Source organism: Vombatus ursinus, unplaced genomic scaffold (genome assembly GCF_900497805.2).
Source record: "Vombatus ursinus unplaced genomic scaffold, bare-nosed wombat genome assembly UNPS02014811.1, whole genome shotgun sequence".
Taxonomy (NCBI): Eukaryota; Metazoa; Chordata; class Mammalia; order Diprotodontia; family Vombatidae; genus Vombatus; species Vombatus ursinus.
Genome location: NW_020954589.1, coordinates 13794843 through 13817067, shown reverse-complemented (window position 1 = coordinate 13817067; position 22225 = coordinate 13794843). Strand labels below are relative to the sequence as shown.

The 22225-nt window shown below is 42.8% G+C and overlaps 1 protein-coding gene across 1 annotated transcript in view; it reads left to right on the top strand.

Annotated features, from left to right (window-relative positions):
- CPNE5 (copine 5) overlaps positions 1-22225 on the top strand; it is a 170956-nt gene that overhangs the window by 3556 nt on the left and 145175 nt on the right. The window lies entirely within an intron of this gene.

Sequence of the window (22225 nt, the reverse complement as noted above, 5' to 3'; positions counted from 1 at the left end):
CTCAAATCCCACTTTGTATAGGAGGGTTTTATTGGTCCCCTCCACTCCCTTTACCGCTGAGATTACTTTCCATCAACTTTCTGGATACTTTGTATGCACCTTGTTAATGTACTTGTCTTCCCTATTGGATTGTGAACTTCTTGAGGGCAAGGGACCTCAAGAAGTGTTTTTTGACTTTCTTTGTATCCTCATTGCTTAGCACAGTGCCTGGCACACAGTAAGCATTTAATAAATGCTTATTGACCAACTGACTTACACAATCCTTGCCCTCAGGGAGCTCTCAGTCTGATGGGAACAATAAGGTTAGTCAATTACTCGATTAATAACCATTTATTAAGTGCCTCATATATACCAGGCACTATGCTGAGTGTTTGGATATAGAGACAAAAATGAAACAGTCCCTGCCTTCAAGGAGCTTACAATTCTTTTAAAAAAATTTATTCATTTTGAACTTAAATACAAAAAGACTATTTCCATGTGCACAATGCAACACAAAAAGAGGATTCAATATAAAATCATGAATCTCTATTTCACACTGTTTGCTTTTTTGGAAAAGCAGAACAAAACTATGTAATAAATACTATGCATTATTTTCAAAGCTACCCTGCTTTTCTGTGCTTCCTTCTAAGTTTTCTTCTGTTCTCTGCTATGCACTTGGGCTTATATTATAATAAAGGAGATAACGTGGACACAAATATACGCCATATAGGGATAGGGACTGAGTCTGTAATTTCATTGGCATAGGGAATTCCCAGGTGAGGAAATTCCCTCAGGTCGGCACACTTATAGTGTTAGAGAGTTGCCTAGAATACTCAGAGGTTGTGACATGTCCAGGGTCATGCAGAGATAGGTGTCAAGCCCAGGTCTTTCTGGTCAGTTCTTTATCTACCAACTCATGGTATTATGAAAAAAAAAAAACCAAATTTACTATGTACCAAAATATACCATAAATACAAGGGAATTTTTGGAGAGAGACTCTAGCAACTGGGGCAATCCAGAAGGCCTCACGTAGGAGGTGGCCCTTGAGCTGAACTTTGAAGGCTTCCAGGGATTCTAAGGGGCAGGGGTGAAGGAGTGCATCCCAGGCATGAAGGATAGCCACTTCACTGACAGAAATGGGAGATAGAATGTGGTATAGAAGGAACAGCAAGAACACCAGTTTTGCCAGAAGATGAAGTAGATCAAGGGGAGAATATGTAATGAGCCTGGAAAAGTAAGTGGATCAGGGTTGTAGTGAGCTTGCAGTACCAAACAAGAGAAGTTTGCATTTGATCTTGGAGGTAATAGATAGCCATTGGAGAGTACTGAACAATGGACAGACGTGTTCAGACTCTGCTTCAGGAACAACTCTTTAGTAGCTTAGTGGAGGATGAATCGAAAGGGAGCTGGGGGACAGACTGGAGGCAGGAAGACCAATTAAGAAGTTACTGCAATAGTCCAAGAGATGACCAGGGACTCTGATCGAGGGTGTTGGCTGGAAAGAAGGGGCCGGATAGGAGAGAATTGGAGTCAGAATCAACAAGACTTGGTAACTGAATTAGATTTGTGGGGTGAGGGACAGAGAAGAGTTGAGGATAACTCTGAAGTTGCAATCCTAGGTCACTGGAAGAATGGCGGAGCCTTGACATCTTGCTTGCTATCAGGTGCTCAGTAAATGTCTGTTGAGGTCCCAGGCTGATGAAGTCTTTTGGGAACTTTGTCACTTATCATCCTCCATTGGCTCCCCATTGTACATGAAACTAAGTTCGAATTACTTCACCTGACATTCAAGGGGCTCCCCAGATTAGTCCTGCCCTACTTTTTCAGTTTTGTATTCCACTATACCCCTCTAGTTATTATTTAATTAAGGCTTTGCATACCTTTTGTTTTCAGGCTTGCAAAGTGCTTAACAAATATTATCTCCAGTTATTGGGGGATGGGTGGGTGGGTGAGACGGAGGTGAACACTTGATCAATTTCAGGAATTATCCAATCTACCTGATGAGATTGCAGGATTTGGGCCATTGTTTTCTCATGGCCTATAAAAGCAAGCTGGACCACCCTCTTTCTGTCTCTGATTTTTCTTTTAGGCTTTTCCCCCCCTATTTGTAGCAAGCAATGTTGGGGAGGAAAGTGGGGACCCCCTCATGTATCCTTTGGCTCAGGATTCCCCCCGAATTTTGGGTTCACACTGAGTCTGATCCTTTATCTGCCACCACTCTGCCCCCTTGCAGTAACTTTATATTTCTATTAAACCAAGCTGTTGACCACTCCTTATACAGGCTTTATAATAAGTAAGAACAACTAGCATTTATTAGTGCTTTAAGGTTTGCAAAGCACTTTTAAAATATGATCTCATTTTATTGTCACAACAATCTTGGGAGGTAGGTGCTATTGTTTCCCCATTTTACAGATGAGGAAACTGAAGCAAAGGTTAAATGACCTGCCTGGGGTCACACATATAATTTCTGAAGCAGGATTTGAACTCAGGTCCTTGTGACTACAGGGCCAGTGCTCTAGTCACTGCATTATTTAGCTATCCTTTTGCCTTCTGGATGCCTGTACCTTCATTTATTCTGTTCCCTTGCTCTAGAATGCTCTCTTTCTCCAGTGCTGCCTCTTGAAATGATGTAGTAAAATTTTCAAGGCCCAGGTCAAATGCTATATTTATGGGATAATAGAAGGAGCTCTGGATCACTCTAACGACTTATATGATTAACCTTTTTGAGCCTCAGTTTCCTTGTCTGTAAAATGGGGATAGGAATACTTGCCTTACCTACCCCACATGGGACTATTGGGAGAAAAAGTGCTCTGTCCTTTAAGTGCTATAAAGATGTGACCTATTATTACTAAGAGAGGCAGTGTTTCCTCATGGTTAGACTCAGGAAGACCTGGATTCAAATCCCAGGCTGGGTAACCCTAGACAAATCCCTTAACCTCTCACAGCCGCAGGCAGCTCTTTAAGGCTGTAAGTGGTTGAACAGTTGCTTAATTGAATTGGTGAGGGGAGTTTCCTCCCTGGGAGTTCCCTAGGTCAGTGAATTGAGGTCTAGATTGAATGAATGAAAAAAGCATTTATTAAGCATTTACTGTGTGCCTAAACTGTGCTAAGTGCTCGGGATACAAGTGGAACTCACAGTCCAGCTTTCAAGGAACCACGTTCTCATGGGGGGGACAATGCAAGCAGAAGGCTTCAGCCCGAGCTAGTAGGGACCTCAGCTGTCAATTTGGTCCAAGTTCCTCCTTTTTACATCTAAGGGAAGTTAAACCCAGGGAGGCAGACTTGAGGTTCAAAGTCCTGTCCAGTGACTCCAAACTCAAGCCTTCAAGTTCATTGCTCTTTTTCCTGCCTCTCACAGATCTCCGGGACCAGCAGCCTCCATCCATCCATGACTTCTCACTCCTCTAAACTCCTTTGGGTTCATGTTTATACCACGTACTGCCTTGCGTTACGTTTATTTGTGTATGTCTACAATTCTGTACCAGAGACAGCTAGGTGGCTCAGCATGCTGGGCTTAGAGGCAGGAAGACCTGAGTTCAAATCCAGCCTTAGATTCTTATCCTGGGCAAATCACTTAACTGCTGTCTGTTTCAATTTCCTCAACTGTAAAATGGGGATAATAATAGCACCTGTTTCCCAGGTAGGTTATAAGGATCAAATGTTCAAAAATGCTTAGCATAGTGCCTAGCCCATAGTAGGCACTCTTGTAGACATTTCCTCCCTTCCTAGATGATAGGCTCTGTAAGTCCAAAGACTGTGTCTTATTTATCTCTTCATCCTTTTAGGGACTCGTAATTAGTAGGCACTCAGTAAAAATGTTTGTGGAAGGCACACGTGAATGATTGAACGACTGACAGGCCAATCCCACAGGAACCTTTCAATTTAAATGGGGAGAAGACAGAACATTGCTGAGGAGTCACCACAGAACACTTTTTGACAAACCAATCTATTGACAGGTGGGCACATTAACAGATAGTAGGACAGAATGAATTCAGATTTCACTGATGCAAAATTTCTCATCACTCTATTAGGGCTGAAAAATGACTTTACTAAGCACATTACAATGGTGTAAACAAGGCTGTCTGCATAGTGTTTAAGCCTGCTTAAGAGAACATATTGTTTTTGAGTACTTGGGGGACATCCTGCATACAAACAAAGACTGTGCCCATTTTAACACGATCCTTCCCTCTTCTTAAAAAGTGGCCTCGAAAGGCCTGGGAGGACATGAATTTGTCAGTCATTACTTTGTGGTACTGAATATACTTGAAAGTAATCACTATTTCTTTATGGAATGGTTTATAATTCAGGTTTCCCTTCCCTTCAGGTAGTCTGGTTTCACTGTTGTTGTTGTTCAGTCTTTTTTCAGTCATGTCCAACTCTTCATGACCGCATTTGGAGTTTTCTTGGCAAAGATACTAGAGCGGTTTGCCATTTCCCTCTCCAGCTCATTTTACAGATGAGGAAACTGAGGCAAGTAGATACAGTGACTTGCTCAGGGTCACACAGTTAACAAGTCTCTGAGGCCAGATTTGAACTTAGGAAAGATGAATCTTTCTGACTCCAGGCCTGGCTCTTTATACACTGTTAAAGCAGTGTAGTTCAGGGAAAGAGCATTGGATTTCACATCAGAGGGCCTGGTTTCAAATACTGCCTCTGACACTATCTGCATGACTGTGGGCAGGTCAAATAACCCTTCTGGCTTCAGGTTCTCTTTTTGTTAAATGAGGGGGTCAGACTAGATCAGAAAGGTCGATCGTGGCTGGCCCACCACACTCCCAAGTGTGACCTGGAACCAGATTAAAATGTAATTGGGAAATATTTAACAAAATAAATAAAAATACAATAAAACATAGATAATATTACATTTTAAAACTGTCAAAATGTAGCTGGCAGAAATCCCTACATCTGGATTAGTGGTCCAGTTTCTATTTGAGTGTGACACCATTGGTAGACATGCCCTCTAAGGTTCTACTCTAAATCTATGATCTTCTTAGTGCATCTTTTTGGTGGAGATCGAGGAGGACGACAGTTGGTCTGGTCTGTAACTTATATTCTTGGAGAGTTGTCTGGGACACCGAGATCAAGTGTGGCAATGTTTTACAGGATGGGAGCAGCTAGGTGGTGTGGTGGAAAGAGGACAGGCCCTGAAGTCAGGAAGACCTGAGTTCCAAATCTGATCTTAGATACTTACCAGCTGTGTGACCCTGGGCAAGTCACTTACCCTGAATGCCTCCAAAACACAAATAAGCAACAAAACCATCTAACGATGTAGGATCCCAGATTGAGAGCTGGAAGGGACTTCAGGGGTCATCTAGGCCAATGTCCATTTTACAGTTGGAGACACTGAGGCTGAGTGAGGTAAAGTCACTTGTCCAGGGTCCTACAGGTAGCAAATGGTAGAGATGGAACCTGAAATGGGGGCTTTTGCTGCACATCCAGGGCCCTCTCTACTCCGTCCTCAGAAAAGACTCAGTCTCTTGGCAATCACCCATTTATTTCAAGCAATATTCAAGAGAACAAAAGGCTATTAACAGCAAATAATTTTGTTCAGTTGTTTTTCAGTCATGTTTGACTCTTCGTGACCCCATTGGGGTTTTCTTGGCAAAGATGCTGGAGTGGTTTGCTATTTCCTTCTCCAGATAATTTTACAGATGAGGAAACTGAGGCAAACAGGATGACGTGACTTGCCCAGGGTCACACAGCTAGTAAGCGTCTGAGGCTGGATTTGAACTCAGGTCTTCTTGACTCCAGGCCCTGAGCTCCATCCGCTGAGCCACCTAGCTGCACCTCTTGTTTTATAGCACGGTCAATATCCTAAAATGCTTCTTCATGCAAGAAGATGATGGTGTTCATCTACCTTACACGAGTTACTTTGTTTCCAGAGTAGTATGGGTGAGACTTACCAATGATCAACACATCAATCAGTCAATCAATAAACATGTATTAAGCTCTACTATGTTCCAGGGACTGTGCAAACTGCCAGGGTTACAAAGACATAAATGAAATCAGTTCTTGCCCTCAAGTCTTCCGGTGATTAGCATTGCCCTCCAAATAGATTGGGCTTGCCTAGGTGGAAAGTGAATCTGTCTTTACCAGCAGTGTCGAGGAAAGGCTGGCTAATCATTGGGGGATTGTAGCAAGCATTCGTATTTCAGGCAAGAATTGGAATTTATTTATTTATTCATTCATTCATTTATTTATTTTGCTGAGCAATTGGGGTTAAGTGACTTGCCCAGGGTCACACAGCTAGTAAGTGTCAAGTGTCTGAGGCTGGATTTGAACTCAGGTCCTCCTGACTCTAAGGCTGGAGTTCTGTCCACTGTGCCACCTAGCTTTCCCGAGAATTGGAATTTAAAAGGCAAATTTTAAGACAGGACACTTCGAAGCAGACCATTGGAATCTGTTAGAAGCACAGGATAATTGTATGGTAATTCAGGCAACACTTCAACCATTTGAGACAAAGGCAGAACATATTCTAAAATCTTTTCAGTGTGTGTAATGTTCATCAAGATATTAATTAATAAGACCATAATTACTGAATCCAAAATCATTCATCTAAATTGTTCCATGAATGGAATAGAATATAGACAGCAAGGCTCACTTAAATTCTATTTATTTATTTCATTTAAATTTTATTTTATTTAAATTATAAATTCTCATAATTAACCTTTACAGGGCATTGCTAATTAATCCCAGTTAAGAAGTGGGACCTTCGAGGTCCCTTCCAACTCTGAGGTTCTGTGAATGGCCCAAAGCTGTCTATGTTCTCTTCCCTGATTCCCCTTTTGATCAGCAGCTTACAGAGAGCCAAGAACAATGGAGTTAAAGAGGCAAAAAGGGGCAGGCAGGTGGCACAGTGGATAGAGCACCGGCCCTGGATTCAGGAGGACCTGAGTTCAAATTAGGCGTCAGACACTTGACGCATACTAGCTGTGTGACCCTGGGCAAGTCACTTAACTCCATTGCCCAGCCAAAAAAAAAAAAAGATTAAAAAAAAGAGGCAAAAGACTTGGTTTTGAATTCCAGCTCTGCTACTTACCCCCTGGTTCCTGCAACATTACTAGGCCTCAGTTTCTTCATCTGTAAAACAAGGTGGGAGGTGGCTTACAGATAGGTGGTGAAGTAGATAGAGTGCCTGGCCTGGAGTCAGGAAGACCCAAGTTCAAATCTGGCCTTAGACTCTAGCTGTGTGACCTTAGGTAATTCACTTAACCCTGTTTGCCTTAGTTTCCTTATCTGTAAAATGAGCTTGAGAAGGTAATGCCAAACCACTCCAGTATTTCTGCCAAGAAAACCCCAAAAAGGGGTCACAAAGAGGCAGATACAACTGAAACAACTAGACAACAACAACAAAAGGTTGTGCTTTCTGGGGCAGCTAAGTGGCTCGGTGGATAGAGCACTGGTCTTGGAACCAGAAAGATACACCTTTGTGAGTTCAAATCTGGCCTCAGACACTTACTAGCTGTGTCACTTTGGGTAAGTGACTTAACCCTATTTGCTTCAGTTTCCTCATCTGTAAAATGGGCTGGAGGAGGAAATGGCAAACCACTCCAGTATCTCCGTCAAGAAACCCCAGATGGGGTCATAAGGAGTCAAGCAGAAAAGAAAAAGACTGAGCAACAAGGTCCCTTTCAAGTTCTAAGTCTTATGCTCCTTGCTGCCTGCTAGAAGCTGAGGTGGTAGACGAATCCAGCCCCCTTGTGCCTGGGATAAAGGGGAGTCCTGGCGCCCATTTCTGAGGACCTCCTCCCGGGATCAAAGGACCAAAATCCAGCATGATCAGGCCCCACAACAGTGATTACAAGCATTGTCCTTCCAAACCAAGCAGAAAGAATGTCACATTAGTTTAAAGCTAGTATGAATGGGATGGTGAAGACAGATGCAGCCCACAGCATTTTCCTTAAGCAGAGTCTGGACCCTGTAGCCACTGCAGGAGCCTCTGGTTTAGTCCAGAGAGGATGGAAGCCCCCACCATAACCTCTGGCTGCCTGGTCTCATCTGAGTTTATCCATTCAGGTCATAGATGTGCCTTCCGAGAAAGCTCAGCTTTCCCAGAGCCTAAATCTGTCACCACATTTTGTGAAAATTGACTCAAGATGTAATTTTAGGTTGGAAAATGGAGCATTACTTGCATGATAGGCCTCACAGAAAGCTTTAAGTCTCCTGGCTAAAAGAAGTAGGGTCTGATGGGAAGAGCCTTGGGCTGGAAGTAGAAGGACTCAGGAATCATTAAGCCTCTCAATTTGCCTGTTTGTCAAATGGGGATAATACTCTCTTCCCCTCTTTCTTGAGCCAGCATAGGACACAAAAGGTCTTGCCTAACTATCAGTGAAGGAGCATCTCTTCTTGGAAGAAAGGTAGGTAAATTTGGAGTTGAGGGATTGCTGGATTCAAGTCAGGAGATCTAGGTTCAAATCCTGACACTGACACATAGCTAGGTGACCTCTCTGAGTCTCAGTTTGCTTATATGTAAAACAGGTCATCCCTGCCCTGAGAAATTCTGAGAGTCTTTCCTTCCCAGATTGATTCTTTTATGAAGGCAAACTAGGCCATCTTTTTTGCCTCAGTTCTTAGCTAGCCTTAAATCACTGAATGGGTGTTGCCTCAGACAAATTGAGATTTGGAAAAGAACTTAGCTTAAAAAGGCTAAGGTCTCCCACTGTATCCGGGGCCAATTCCAGTTGTCCTGACCTATATCTTGCAACTGGACTCCAGTGTCCCTGGAGGAAAGAGCAGGACTGATGACTTTGCACAGCTCTTCTTCACCTAAATCCAGTTCACTTGCAAGTCAAGACACCCTCCTGATGCCATTGGCCCTTTGTGAGAATGAAGGATGAACAACAACATCCCTGCCCTGACCACTTTGGAAGATTGCTGGGAGGTGGGCATTTTGTAGACCTTAAACACTGCAGAAATATGAATTAATATTATTTTGAGCTAATCAGAGCTCAAAAATGGACAAAAGACAAACAGTCCCTGCTCTCAAGGAGCTTATAATCTAGTGGGGGAAACAACATGCAAGCAAATATATACAAAGATAACAACATTCAGAATAAAGAAGAGATAATGAACGGGGGGAGGCACTGGAATTGAGGGGTAAGGGAAGGCTTCCTGTAGAAAGTGGGATTTTAGTTGAGACTTAAGGGAAGTAAAACTGTCCAGAAGCTAGATGAGCAGAAGGTGGTGAGTTCCCCATCACTGGTGGTCTTCAAGCAGAGAGTAGGTGAGCACTTGTTGGGTGGGTATGTTATGGTGGCAATTTCTTTCCAGTTCAAGCAGGACTAGATGAGCCACTTCTTCCAACTCTCAAATCCTCTGACTCCATGATTTCCTAGAGGCAGAACCTAAAACCCCCCCAAATTACATGGTTTACCCAGGGTCACACAGGTAGGAATGAGTAGTGGGGATGCCATCTGAGTTCAGCTCTCCTGACTCCAAATTAAATCCTTTCCACTGTCCCATTGACCTACCCCATACCTTCAGCTCCATGTGACTCAGCTTGGTGGCTCATGGCAGGCAGAGGTAGGTCCAAGTTTTAGAACTGCTACAAGAGCTTCCTGTGGTAGAAAGAATATTGGTCCTGGGTTGATTGCTTGTATTAAGAGAGACGATTGACTTGGAAGCTTACTTTTTGGGGAGATGGGGGACTGGAAGGACAATGGAGAACCCTACCCATAAATAGAGTGAAGGAATCTAGAGTCAAGGAGTGGAAGGAAAGGGGAAACCAAGAGGAATATTAGAAAGGGAGGCTGGCGAGGACTATGAGAACAGTTTATATAGTGCTTTAAGGTTTGCAAAATGCTTTGCAAATTTTGCCTCATTTTATCCTCCTGACAACCCTGGGAGGCAGGTGCTGTTATATCTCCACTTTACTAATGAGGAAATTGAGACTGAGAGACATTAATAGCTGGAGTTTATATATCGCTTTAAGGCTGGCCAAGTACTTTACGTATGGGATCTCATTTGATCCTTGCAACTAACTACCTTGTGAGGTAGGCTCTGTTGTGATCTCCATTTTACAGATAAGGAAACTGATTTGTATGTGGTCACACTGCTGGTAGCTGTCAGAGGCTGGACTTCCCAGGGCTTATTGACTCCAAGGCTAGCATTCTATCCACTGTGAGGTCCTGCTTCTTGTTTTGTAGACAGTAGGTGCCTAATAAAGATTCAGTTGAATTGAACATGCATATATGAATGTCATTTTGAGTGGTTTGTCTTCTTGGTGTCAGGATTTATAGACAGGGTGCCTCCTCTTTTAAACTTTAAAATTTCCTACCTGCGATTGTGCCAACAGGCCTTCCCACAGGGGCTCCTCCTGACCCCTCCCCATTTCTTAGCTTCTTAAAGTTCCCTTCACCCTTTCTGTCTCACTCTCTCCTTTCAGTATTGGTTGAACTTTCTGGCTCATCCCAGTCTCCTCTGGAAGATTTTCTCTGCTCAGCAAAGATAGCAATGTATTGTTCTTCCTTTCCAATCTTTGGGGTACCATGGAAAGAACCTGGGTTCAAATCCTGGTTCTGCTCTTTAGTTACTTTGGAAAAGTCACTTAACATCCCTGGATCTCAGTTTCCTCATCTGTAAAATGAGGGGGTTAGACTAAGCAGCCTAAGAGGATTCTTTCAGCTCTAGCTCTGCACAAATAAACGTGGATTCCTCATATACCCATAACTAGGTCATCATTTCACTTTCCTGAGCAAAAACCTTCAATGGCTCCCTACACCTAAAAGATCAAATCCAAATTCCCTGTCCTGATATTCAGTAGCTTCCACAAGCTTATTCCAGCTTCCTCGTCTAGTTTTGTTTCCCAGTACCCTCCTCTGTCAAAATACTCAGCTCTAGCCAAACAGATTTCCTCTCAGTCCCTGAAATAAATCACAGACACTGGATACTTATGATGCTGTTGGGGAACTGTGTCAGGCTACTGAGGATGCAAAGAGGTAAGGTCCTCCTCTCACAGGACCTTCAAGTTAATTTTGGAGACAGGACATGCAAAAACAGTAATCAACGAGACAAGGCCATGTAGAATAAATGTCAAGTGAGTCAGTCAGGACTTGAGGAGTTCCAAGGAGGGAGAGATCCCTGTGGGCTGCCAAGGTCCTAGGAGGCTATTTATAAAAGGGGTGAGATTTGTGCTGGGCCTTGACGTATGGGTGGGACTTAGATATTTGGAAGGGAGGAGAGAAGGGACTCTTGGACAAGGTGGGTGTGAAATAGTAGATGCAAAGGTGTGGAGGTCAGAATGGGTTGTTTCGTTTTTGTGGGGGGTGTTCATGAGAGTCAATAATTTTAGCTGGAGTGGAGGGTTAGTGGAAGATAAGATTTGAATGTTAAATGGGGCTAGATTATGTTATCAAGCAACAATCAATCAGAAAGTAGCTACTATGGGCTGAGAGTCATTATGGTGTAATGGTTAGAAATCTGTCTGGAGCCCCACTTGGCCAAGAGGAAATTGATCAGAGAAGCGTTGAAGATAGAGAAGTGGCATGTTAGGGCGAATTTGTTAGCTGTGTGACTACTAGTAAATTTGTTTACCTCTCTGAGCTTCAATTTCATGGGGTTGAAGAGAGCAGTACTTGGACTATCTGCCTTGCAGGACTATTGTCAGGAGAGTATCTGTCAATTTGAAAATACTGTGGAGATGATGTGAGCTATTACTACGAAATTATTTGCAGTATAAGATGAGTGGGTTAGTGATTCTATGTTATCTTTTTCGAGAGTATTTGTATTTTAAAAGAATAGAGGGGGGGCAGCTAGGTGGCACAGTGGATAGAGCACAGGCCCTGAAGTCAGGAGGACCTGAGTTCAAATCTGGCCTCAGACCAAACACTTGACACTTACTAGCTGTGTGACCCTGGGCAAGTCACTTAACCCCAATCGCCTAAAATAAAAAAAAATAATAAAATGAATTTTAAAGAAAGAATAGAGGGAGATTGTGATGCCTAACCCAAAGGAATGAATCTCTAAGGGACTGTGACACATTGGTGGCCTGAGATATTTGGAAGAAGAGGAAAAGGTTGGAGGAGATTAGCTAGTGCCCCTAAATTGACACTTCTGGGGGTGTGAGCTCTTCAATCTGGCCCTGCTTTCAACCCAAACTGGGGCCTGAGGCTCCAAGACAGAAGCTCAGGGAGGCAGGGATGGAGTTGTGTTTACAGGGCTGGAGGCAGAAGCTGGTGGAAAGCATTTTTTTTGTCATCTCTCTGGCAGGGATAGTGGTGAAAAGGCCATTCTCAGAGTGGCTGAGGGTGATTTGGTAGATTATCTAAAACAGCAGCTAATTAGGAAATAAGCTTTTTGGCAGGATGTCTTTCATTACAAGCTCATGGTATTTCAGGAGGCTGGCTGGGGCAGTGATATCTCTGCCAGTTCATCTAAATGGAGCTTTCTTTCCTGAAACACAGCAAAACACCAGGCAAGTGATTGACTGGATGGGGGTGAGGTATGAGAAGGAGACTTTTGACCTCCGTGCTCCATATTTAGACTGAGGTCCTTTTCTGTTGGGTCTCCATTGGCACACGTTCAGCCTCGTTTTCCCTGGACTTCCATTTCCTGATCTCTAAAGTGGGGGTTGTTAACCTCTTTTGTGTCATGGACCCGCTTAGCAGGCTTCTCAGAATAATTTTTAAAAATGCATATAATAAACTACATAGGACTGGAGGGGAATAAAATATATTGAAACACAGATAACAAAATATATATTAAAAATGTTCATGGACCCCAGATCAAAAAAAAATCCTGGTCTACAGGAGCTGTCTCATTACTTTATCAGCCATATCATCCATAAGGTAGGAGGCTCATGAATATAGTGAAGAGTGAACTTGCCTTGGAATCAGGAAGTGCTGGGTTCTAGTCCTACCTTTGATGTGTATCGGCTGTGTGATCTGGGCAAGTCACTTAACCTCTGAGGGTCCCAGGCTATTCTCTAAGATTATAAATTGCACAGCAGGTGCATATCTACATTGGGAGAGAGGGTTTCCTCACCAGGAGTTCCTTCCTTTAAAGACATCACAGGTCCAGACGTCCATAACATGTAGGACTGGAAAAGGAGATGGGCCTATCACAAGAGGTAGGTGACAGAAACCCGATATAACTGGTACCCACAAGATGGTAAAAAACCAACATGGTAGATTCTTGGGAGGGCATGGAAGAGAATCATGTAGGTTGAGAAGACATGGAAGTGCTGCAATCTCACATTGAAGAGATCCTGTATCATACAAATATGGGATATCTTCCTCTTTCCACAAAAGACAGAACCATTTCTATCTCAGTGTAATCATTTGGAGAGAGTATGGCATGGTTGATACTGGACCATGAACTTGGAGTCTCTGACACCTACCAGCTGCATTAACCTTGCTGAGCCTCAGTTTTATCATCTCTAAAATGGGGATAATAATACTTGTGGTGCCTATTTCACAGGGTTGTGAGGATCAGCTGGTATATCATTATTCAAGCTTGAACAAATGCTCATTTGCTCTATGGTGTGTGTAAAATGTGGTGCTATAGGTCAGTTATTGTTAATTTGTATTTATAAAATACAAAATCGACATTTATAAAATATTTTGAGATCCTTAGTGCCTTTGCACTGCCCATTCCCACTCCCTCTTTATTTCTACTCCGTAGAATCCCTCTCTTCCTTTAAGATGCAGCACAAGTCTCACCTTCTACATGAAGACTTTTCCAGGAAGCCAGGTGGCAAAGTGGATAGAATCCTAGGTCTAACGTCAGAAGACCCAAGTTCAAATCCAGCCACCCATATTTGCTAGCCTCCACTATAAAATGGGAATCACTAAAGTGCCTACATCCCAGGGTTGTTGTGAGGTTCAAAAGATAAAAATTTTTAAGCATTTAGTGTTGTACCTGGTATATATATAATAGGTACTTAATAAACGCTGGTTGTATTCCTTCCTCCCAGTGCTCCCACTTGTTAGTGCTCTTCCACCCAAACTGTTGAGTAACTTTGTATTTGTGCCGTATATATTTGTGCTCTCCTTCCCAAATAATTGTGTGACTTTGCCTTTATGCTGTATATATTTTTGTATGTATTTATTAATCCCCCCATTAGAATGTGAAGCTCATTGTGAGTAGGGTGGTTGTTGTTTGTCCTTCCTTCTTGAAGAGGACCATGGCATCAGGGAGGTGATGCCATGACTTGCAAGTGAATTGGATTTGAGTGAGGGAGGGCTGTGCCAAGTCACCAGCCTCACTCTCTCCTCCAGAGCCATCTGGGTCTAATGGCCAGACATAGATCAGGACAACTGCAGATGGCCGGGGGGGCAGTGGGAGACCTTGGCCTTTCTTACGCTAAGGTCTTTACTGAGATCTGTGAGTAGGAACTTGGCCCTTGTATCCCCAGCACATTTCCAGGTACATAGTAGGCACTTCATAAATACTTATTGATTGGTCAAAGAGGTCCAAACTTCCCAATTTCACAAAATACAGACCTCATAGTATAATCAGCTACATGACCTTAGGCAAGTTGGGAAATCAAAGAGTGTCTGTGGCCAGACAGGCTCTTACTTCTCTATGGACTTCAATTTTCTTCTCTGTCAAATGGAAGGCTTGGGACTAGAAGTCCTCCAAGGTCCTGTTCTAGCTCATCTGCTCCTATGGTTCTGAAATGCTAAGATGATTCTCCGGCACCTCCCTGGGGATGCGAGATTGGCCAGTGCTTGCTATGCGGTTTCAGGGCAGACCTCTGAAAGCACATTTGCATTTTCTATTTTTATTTGAGGCAGATTGCTTTCTGGCCTCTAATTTTAATCCCGGTTAATATGATTCACTAGGGCCTCGGGTTTGTATCTGCCACACAGCTTTTAGAATTCCCAATTAGGAAGCCATCAATAATGTATGGAGATTACAGGGGGAGCCACAATTGGGGAAGGGCGGACAGCTTGGAAATCAGAGCAAACAATCTGCCAGCTTCAGGCTCATTCTCATTGCTCGGACCCAGCCACAGTGGGACCTTTCAGCTGGGGAGGAGGCTCAGAAGCTTCTTCCAGCCGTAATTTGAGAGAAGCAGAAGCTGTTTTAATTCGGCGTCCATTAAGACCGTTCAACCTCGCAGGGAGCCACCCTTGCATTACGGGCTGGGGAGACCGGCAAGCTCTTGCTGCGCCCATGGGGTCCAATCCAGTGCTTGGCAGAGTTAGTCAACAGTGTTTAGCTGGATGAGGTTTGTCTCCAAGGTCCCTTCTAGCTCTAAAATCTTGGGATCATCTGTTGGAAAAAGGAGGAGATGATAACTGACATTTAAGTTTATAACACTGTGAACTTTGCAAAGTGCTCTCCGCACGTCGTCTCATTTAAGGTGCAGCTGCCCACATTTTCCTCTTCTATAAAAGGAGGGGCTCAGCCTAAGGTCTCTTCCTGCTCCGATATTTTCTTTCGTTGTTTTCCTTCCAAAACTGAACACCTCAAAATTCTAATGCCCAATGCCCAAGTCTGGCCCCATAGTAGGGGGAGGGGAAGGAGCAAAAGCATTTATTAAGCTCCTACTATGTGCCAGGCACCACGCTAAGTGCTTTGCACATATTATCTTATTTGATCTCCTTTGAGAGAGGAGAAGACAACTCCCCACACCTCCCTGCAGAGGAGGGGGACCACAGATGTAGACTGCTGAATCCAATGTCAGGCTTATTCAATATGTTGGTTGGTTTGATTAATTGTTTTTCTTATTTTTAAATTATTTATGATATGGAATGGCTCCCTGGGGTGGAGTAGAGGGAATGATACAGTGGGAAATGTAGATGATGTAAAAACAAAGGATATCCACATTAAAACATTAAAAAAAAGCCCAGCCCCCCAACAAATCTTCCCTTGACTATTTATTGTCCAGATCCAGGCCATCTTAGGGAAAGTGGGGTGGTTCAATGAGTAGATAGAGTGCTAGGCCTAGAATCAGGAAGACCTCAATTCAAATATTGCTTCAGGCACTTACTAGCTTCGGGACCCTGGGCAAGTGACTTAACCTCTCTATGCCTCAGTTAAATGGGGATAATAATAGTACTTACTTCCCAGAATTGTTGAGAGGATCAAATGAGATAATATTTGTAAAGTGCTTAGCTTATTTTGTTCAATCACGTCAGGCGTGGCCCCATTTGGGGTTTTCTTGGCAAAGGTACTGGAGTTGCTTGCCATTTCTTTCTCCAGCTCATTTTACAGGTGAGGAAACTGAGGCAAACAGGGTTAAGTGACTTGCCCAGGGTCACACCGCTAGTAAGTGCCTGAGGCCAGATTTGAACTCATGAAGATGAGTCTTTTTGACTCGAGTCCTGGCACTCTATCCATGGTTCCACTGGGCTGCCTTTGCTTGACTCATAGTAGGCCCTTAATTAATTCTTATTTCCTTCCTTCCATCCAATCCAAAATAGTCCAACAGGTATTATTTAAATACCTATTCTATGCCAATCGCCATGTTAGGCACTGAGGAATACAAGGACAAATTGAAAAAATGTTTTTTGCTTCAAGGAGCTGATTTTCTATTGGAGGAGATGATAAGATAAGTGTATTAAACGTGATAATGTGGGAAGGGAGAGAACATGACCAGTGGTGGGATGAGGAGTGGTTTCTTGTACATTGGCAAATGAGTTGAGCCTTGAAGGAAATTAGGGATTTGGAGAGCCAGAGGTGAGGAGGGGGGACATCCCAAGCACGGAGGGCAGCTTGTGCAAGGAGGGCAGTCTCAAAGCTGTGGAATAAGCTCATCTGGGTGGAATGTAAAGAAACATAAAGGGGAGTAATAGCAACAGGGTAGGAAAGGAAGACTGGAAGCAGATTTCAAAGACAGATTACGAAAGGCTTCCTCTGGCCCGGGAAGAAATCCCAAAGCAGAGGGAGTAGAATGTTATCGGAAAGAACCCTTGGGCTTAAGAATTGGAAGATCTAGGTTTAAGCGTCAGCTCTGATGGTTAGCAGCTGCATGCACTGGGCAACTAACTCCCCGCCCCCAGCCTTTGTTTGCTCACCTGTAAAACGGGGATAATAACACTGGCACCATCTACATCATGGAGCTGGTGTGTGCTAAGTGCTTTGCAGACCTTAATGTTCTACATAAATGTGAGCTGCAGTTCTAGGTCAACTAACAAATATTTACTCAGCTCCACAATATAGGCACAGCACGGAGATGAATGCCCAGAAGGAAAAGACTTACCCACATACCAATAGCCGACTTAGTAGATACATTTTAGAGAGTCACCTGAGTGTCAGAGAGGTTAAATGATTTTCTTGGGATCACGCGGCGATTAAAAGCAGGATTTACAGGCAGCTGGGTGGTGCAAGCTGGGCCTGGAGTCAGGAAGACCAGAATTCAAATTCAGCCTCAATCACTTACTAGCTGGGTGACTTTGGACATATCCCTCTGCCTCAGTTTCCTTGTCTGTAAGAATGGGAATAATAATAGCACTGTCTCCCAGGGTTGTTGTGAGGATCAAATGGGACAATATTTATAAGGAGCTTAGTAAAGTGCCTGGCATATGAAAGGTTATTATTTGGCTATGCTAGCTATTATTAAAGTCCAGCACTCTATCCACCATCACTGCTTCTCTATACATGGAAAAAATACATACCCAACAGTATATGATAATTCATTTACATTTAAGTGCCCCCTTATCTTTACTGGTCTGTGTTAAGCAGAGTATAATCTCCTTGAGGGCAGGAAATGTTTTATTTTGCACAGTGCCTAGCACATAGAAGGCTAACTTAATAAATGCTTACTGATTGATTACTAAATATGGCTAGCATCATGGTGTAGTGGAGAAGTGCTGGATTTGGAGTCAGATGACCTGATTTAGAATCCTAGCTCTGTCTTTTATTATCACCGTGAGGTTGGACAAATTACTTAACTTCTTTGGGCCTCAGTTTCTTCGGCTGTAAAGTCACAGGGTTGGACTAGGTGGTCTTTAAGGTCTGTTCTGTTGCTAAGTCCTATGATCTTAAATGTTGGTTGAATTGAATAGAAGCTGAACCGGGTGCTAGGAATTTATCCGAGCTCCATTCACTGCGCCTCCCAGTTTTCCCTGGTTATTTGAGTGTGCTATTTATGAGAGAAGGAAGGCTGACCCCTTACTCTAGCATAATTGAAACCAAGTTGAACTCTTTACAGGGTCAACCTCGTTTAGTGCAATTTGCTCATGGAGATTTCAGGGCCGGAGTGAGCCTGGTACATGAGTCACTGGCACATCAGGGGACTCATTATATACACTTCAAACAGCTCTTGCACTGTTTCCCTCTTGCCTAAATAATCTCCCTTTCTGGGCTATGTTGACGAGATGAATTTTCTTTCCTGGGTCTTGCCTCTCAAATCCTGGTCTCTTCTTTTTGCTTTGGTCCTGTCTTCTGCCTTCATTTGATTATTGGGCTTTTTATTTATTTTTCTTTTTCTGCTGGCCCTTTCTCCTATGGGGTGGTCGTCCTGGAGCCAGACTGGTCCAGATTCTTTAAAAAACAGTCCAATTTTCCCATGCCCAGCCAACAAAACAAAAAAAAATCTGAGTTGGTTTTGCCTTTTTAGTGGTTTTCATTCACATTATTATAGCAATTGTGGATATTGTTCTCCTGCTTCTGCTTACTTTGATCTGCATCAGTTCATACAAGTTTTCCTATAGATTTCAATATTCCTTATTCTATAATCTCTTAAATCATAATATTCCCTGATATTCACATGCCACATTTTGTTCAGCCATTCCTTAGTTGATGGGAATGTAACCACTTTGTTTCTAGCTCTTGACTACCACGAGGAGAGGCGCTATGAGCGTTTGTTGGTACATTGATGACTTTTTTTTCTTTCTGACTTAGACCATCGGGTACATACCCAACGGTAGAAAATGGGCTTCCTGGTGAGGTGGGTGAGTGGGTGGCCCTGACGAGAAGAGAGAGAATAGAGCCTTGACTTCTCAGAGACTTGAAAAACCAAACTTCATAGGGAGCTGGGCCAGAATTCTGGACTGAGAAAAGAACAAACAGAACTCCAGAAAACATCTGGACCCTGTGAAGATGCCAAAAAAGAGTTGCTTTTAAAGACTCTGAACTTAGGTCTGTGTGCTAGAAAGAGACGTGGGTAAGGAGTCCAAAGGTCTCAGTTTCTTCAACTCTAAAATACATAGATTGGAAAAGTAGATCATCATCCTTTTCTAAATCTAAATCAGTCCAGTGCTGGATGGCGTTGATGTTTTCTACAGAAGGGCCCTAGAATGATTTCCTGGAATCGTGTGGAGTCTCAGAGGTGGGTTATGTAACAAATGAGTGGACACACACCTAAAAAGTATTGGGTAGATTTCATTTAATTTAACCAGACAAACCAAGCGTCATGGCACATGCCTGGAATCCCTACTACCAGCCACTAAGGAAGCTGAGGCTGGAGGACTGATTGAGCTCCAGAGTTCTGAGCTGAAATGGGCCAAGTCACTCAGGTGTCTTCATTAAGTCTGGCACCAGCATGGTGAGCCCCTGGAGTTGGGAGGCCACCAGGCTGTCTAATGAGGGTCAAACTGTCTCAGGTCTGAAATGGAGCTGGTCAAAACTGTAGTGAGAGGCTGCTGCACTTCCAGCTTGGGTGAGACAGAGAGAGCTAGCTTTAAAAAACCAAAACCAAAAACAGACAAATAAACCCAATTTTCCCATTGATTTATGTGAAAAATTACTGACCAATTTTGCTGGTGTTTTCTCCTCCTGCTTTCCCTTACTCCAGTCCTGGAGTTAATGAGTCATTTGATGAACGCTCTAATGTTCCAGGAAAACTGTGTCTTAAAGCACCTCTGGGAAGATTCCTGAGTGAGTCTAACACTTTTTATTTAATTTTAGAAAAGTTTTGCTAATGCATTTTCTTTTTATATCACATTTATTTATGAACATACCCCTCTCTACCTCCCCTACACAGTGATTCTTCCCTCGTACCAACGATTTTTAAACAAAAACAAACAACACTAATTCAGTCAAACTACCTCACACAATAACCTCATTTGGCAGTATATGTAACATCTCACACCCATAATCCCTCATGTCTTCTTCTTCAATGAAAGGTACATTTTCTCCTCTCTCTGTGCAGGGCCAGGAATGATCATTATACTTCCAAAACCTTCAGTTCTGTTTCATTATATTTCTGTTTACTTTGTTGCAGACGTTATGTCTCATGTTTTCCTGGCTCCACTTACTTCACTCTGCATCAGTTCATGTAAATCTTCCCATGCTGCTCTGAATTCATCATGTTCATCCTTTCTTACCACATAGTAGTATTCCTTTGCATCCGTGCACTGAAAGTCATTCCCCAATCAGTGGATATCCACTTTATTTCCAGTTCTTTGCTACCTCAAAAAGTGCTACTAAGAATATTTTGATAGATGAGTTAAAAACTTCCAAAATACCATCTTAATGTGAATTAGGAAACATATATGGATAGCTCCTTGCATTAATTTTCTAAGTTTGGAAGTGTGTGTGTGTGTGTGTGTGTGTGTGTGTGTGTGTTATGAGTGGGATACAGAGCACTTTGGCACTTGATCTCATCTTGTGGAGTTGGTGCTGTAAGTTTGAAATGCTGACCCTGATACTAAGCTTTGTGACTTTGGATAAGTCACTTTCTCTTTCTGGGCCTTGCTTTCCTTATTTATCAAATGAGGGTTAAACTAAGTGAGTTCTAAGCTCTGAATCCCATGAACTAGAGCAGAACTCCTGAGAGCAATTCAGTTGAGTTCCCTAAAGACACTAATTGGGATTGGTTCAAAGAAGTTACAAGTTTCCCTCTCCATAGGGAGTCTGGGTGGAACTGATCACATGTAATTAACAGCTGTTTAACTGATGTTCTTAGGGACTTAATCATAGCAGTTTTATGAACCTTCTGTCACATCTTTTGTGTAAGGTCAGAAGCATTTACTGCTAAATTTTGCTTTCAGAGACTAGAGTTGAGATTTTCAGAGGAAAATATTGCTACTTCTGGTCTCCTTTCTCATTTTCCCCTTCCCTCTTTTAGATTCACTTTCTTTAAAAACATCTGTCTTTCTCTGTTTCTCTACCCGTCTTTCATGAACTGTTAACTTCCAACATGTTTTTTCTGTCTCCCTTTCACATAGAAATCACCTAATTTTGAGGTATCTGTTTTTTAAGGCTATGTTAGGGAAAAGAGGAGACTCAAAGAAGGGATTGGCCATCCTGGCTTCATATCTAAAGCCTTCACTATTTGTATGTTACTCTCTACTCCTCTCATTTAACTTTCCAGCCAAAGGATAGTTGGCTTGGTACTCCCTGAGCTCAGCACTCCATTTTCCGTTTTCCTGTACAAGCTGTCCCCCATAGCTAAATTGCATTTTTTCACCTCTACCCATTGGAATCCTTAGCTTCCTCCAAGGCTGAAGTCATATGCCATCTCCTAAGAGAAGCTTTTGCCCCATTTATTCTCTCCCTCCACAAATAATCATATATCAGTCAACCAGTAAACATTTATTAAGCACCTACTATGTGCCAAGTACTTTGCTAAGCGTGGGGATGCCAAAAGAGACAAAAGACAGTCTCTGTCCTCAAGGAACTTACAATCTAATGGATGAGACAACATGCAAACACAGCAAGCTATATATAGGATGAATAGGAGATAATTAACGGAGGGAAGGCACTATAATTAGGAGGAGTTGGGGAGGGTTTCCTGGAGAAGGTGGAATTTTAGTTGGGACTTAAAGGAAACCAGGGAGGTCAGTAGTCAGAATGTAGAAGTGTAGGAGGGAGAACATTCCGTGCACATGGGACAGCCAGAGAGAATGCTGGGAATGCAGAGATGACTTTATCTGTTTATATATGTTGTATTTTTCCCTCCCCCACTGCTAGCAGAATATAAGCTCCTTGAAGGCATTTTTTTTTTGCTTTGTCTTTTTATCCCCCATGCCTAGCCCAGTGCCTTCTGAAGAGTAGGTGCTTAATAAGATTAAATTGTGACCTCCCAAAAGAATAGAAGCTCCTTGAGGACAGGGACTGGTTTTTTTTTTTAAACTTTCTTTGCATCCCCAGCAGCTCAGGGGAGAGCCTGGCCAAAGTAAATGCTTGTTGATTTGACCTGACTTAATAATTTGGTGGACTGGATCGATGGGACTACTACTTGATGCTAACAGATAATGGAGAGAAGGCTTAATGCTGATTTTGCTTTTTTTTTCTTTTCTGCTAAGGAGAATTATCTTTGGACTAAAAAGGAGGGGGGAGGGGAATGGCAAATAGAGAGTTTATATCCAAGAAGTGGGGAAATAGTAAGAGAGCACCAAGTTGCCCTGGGTGA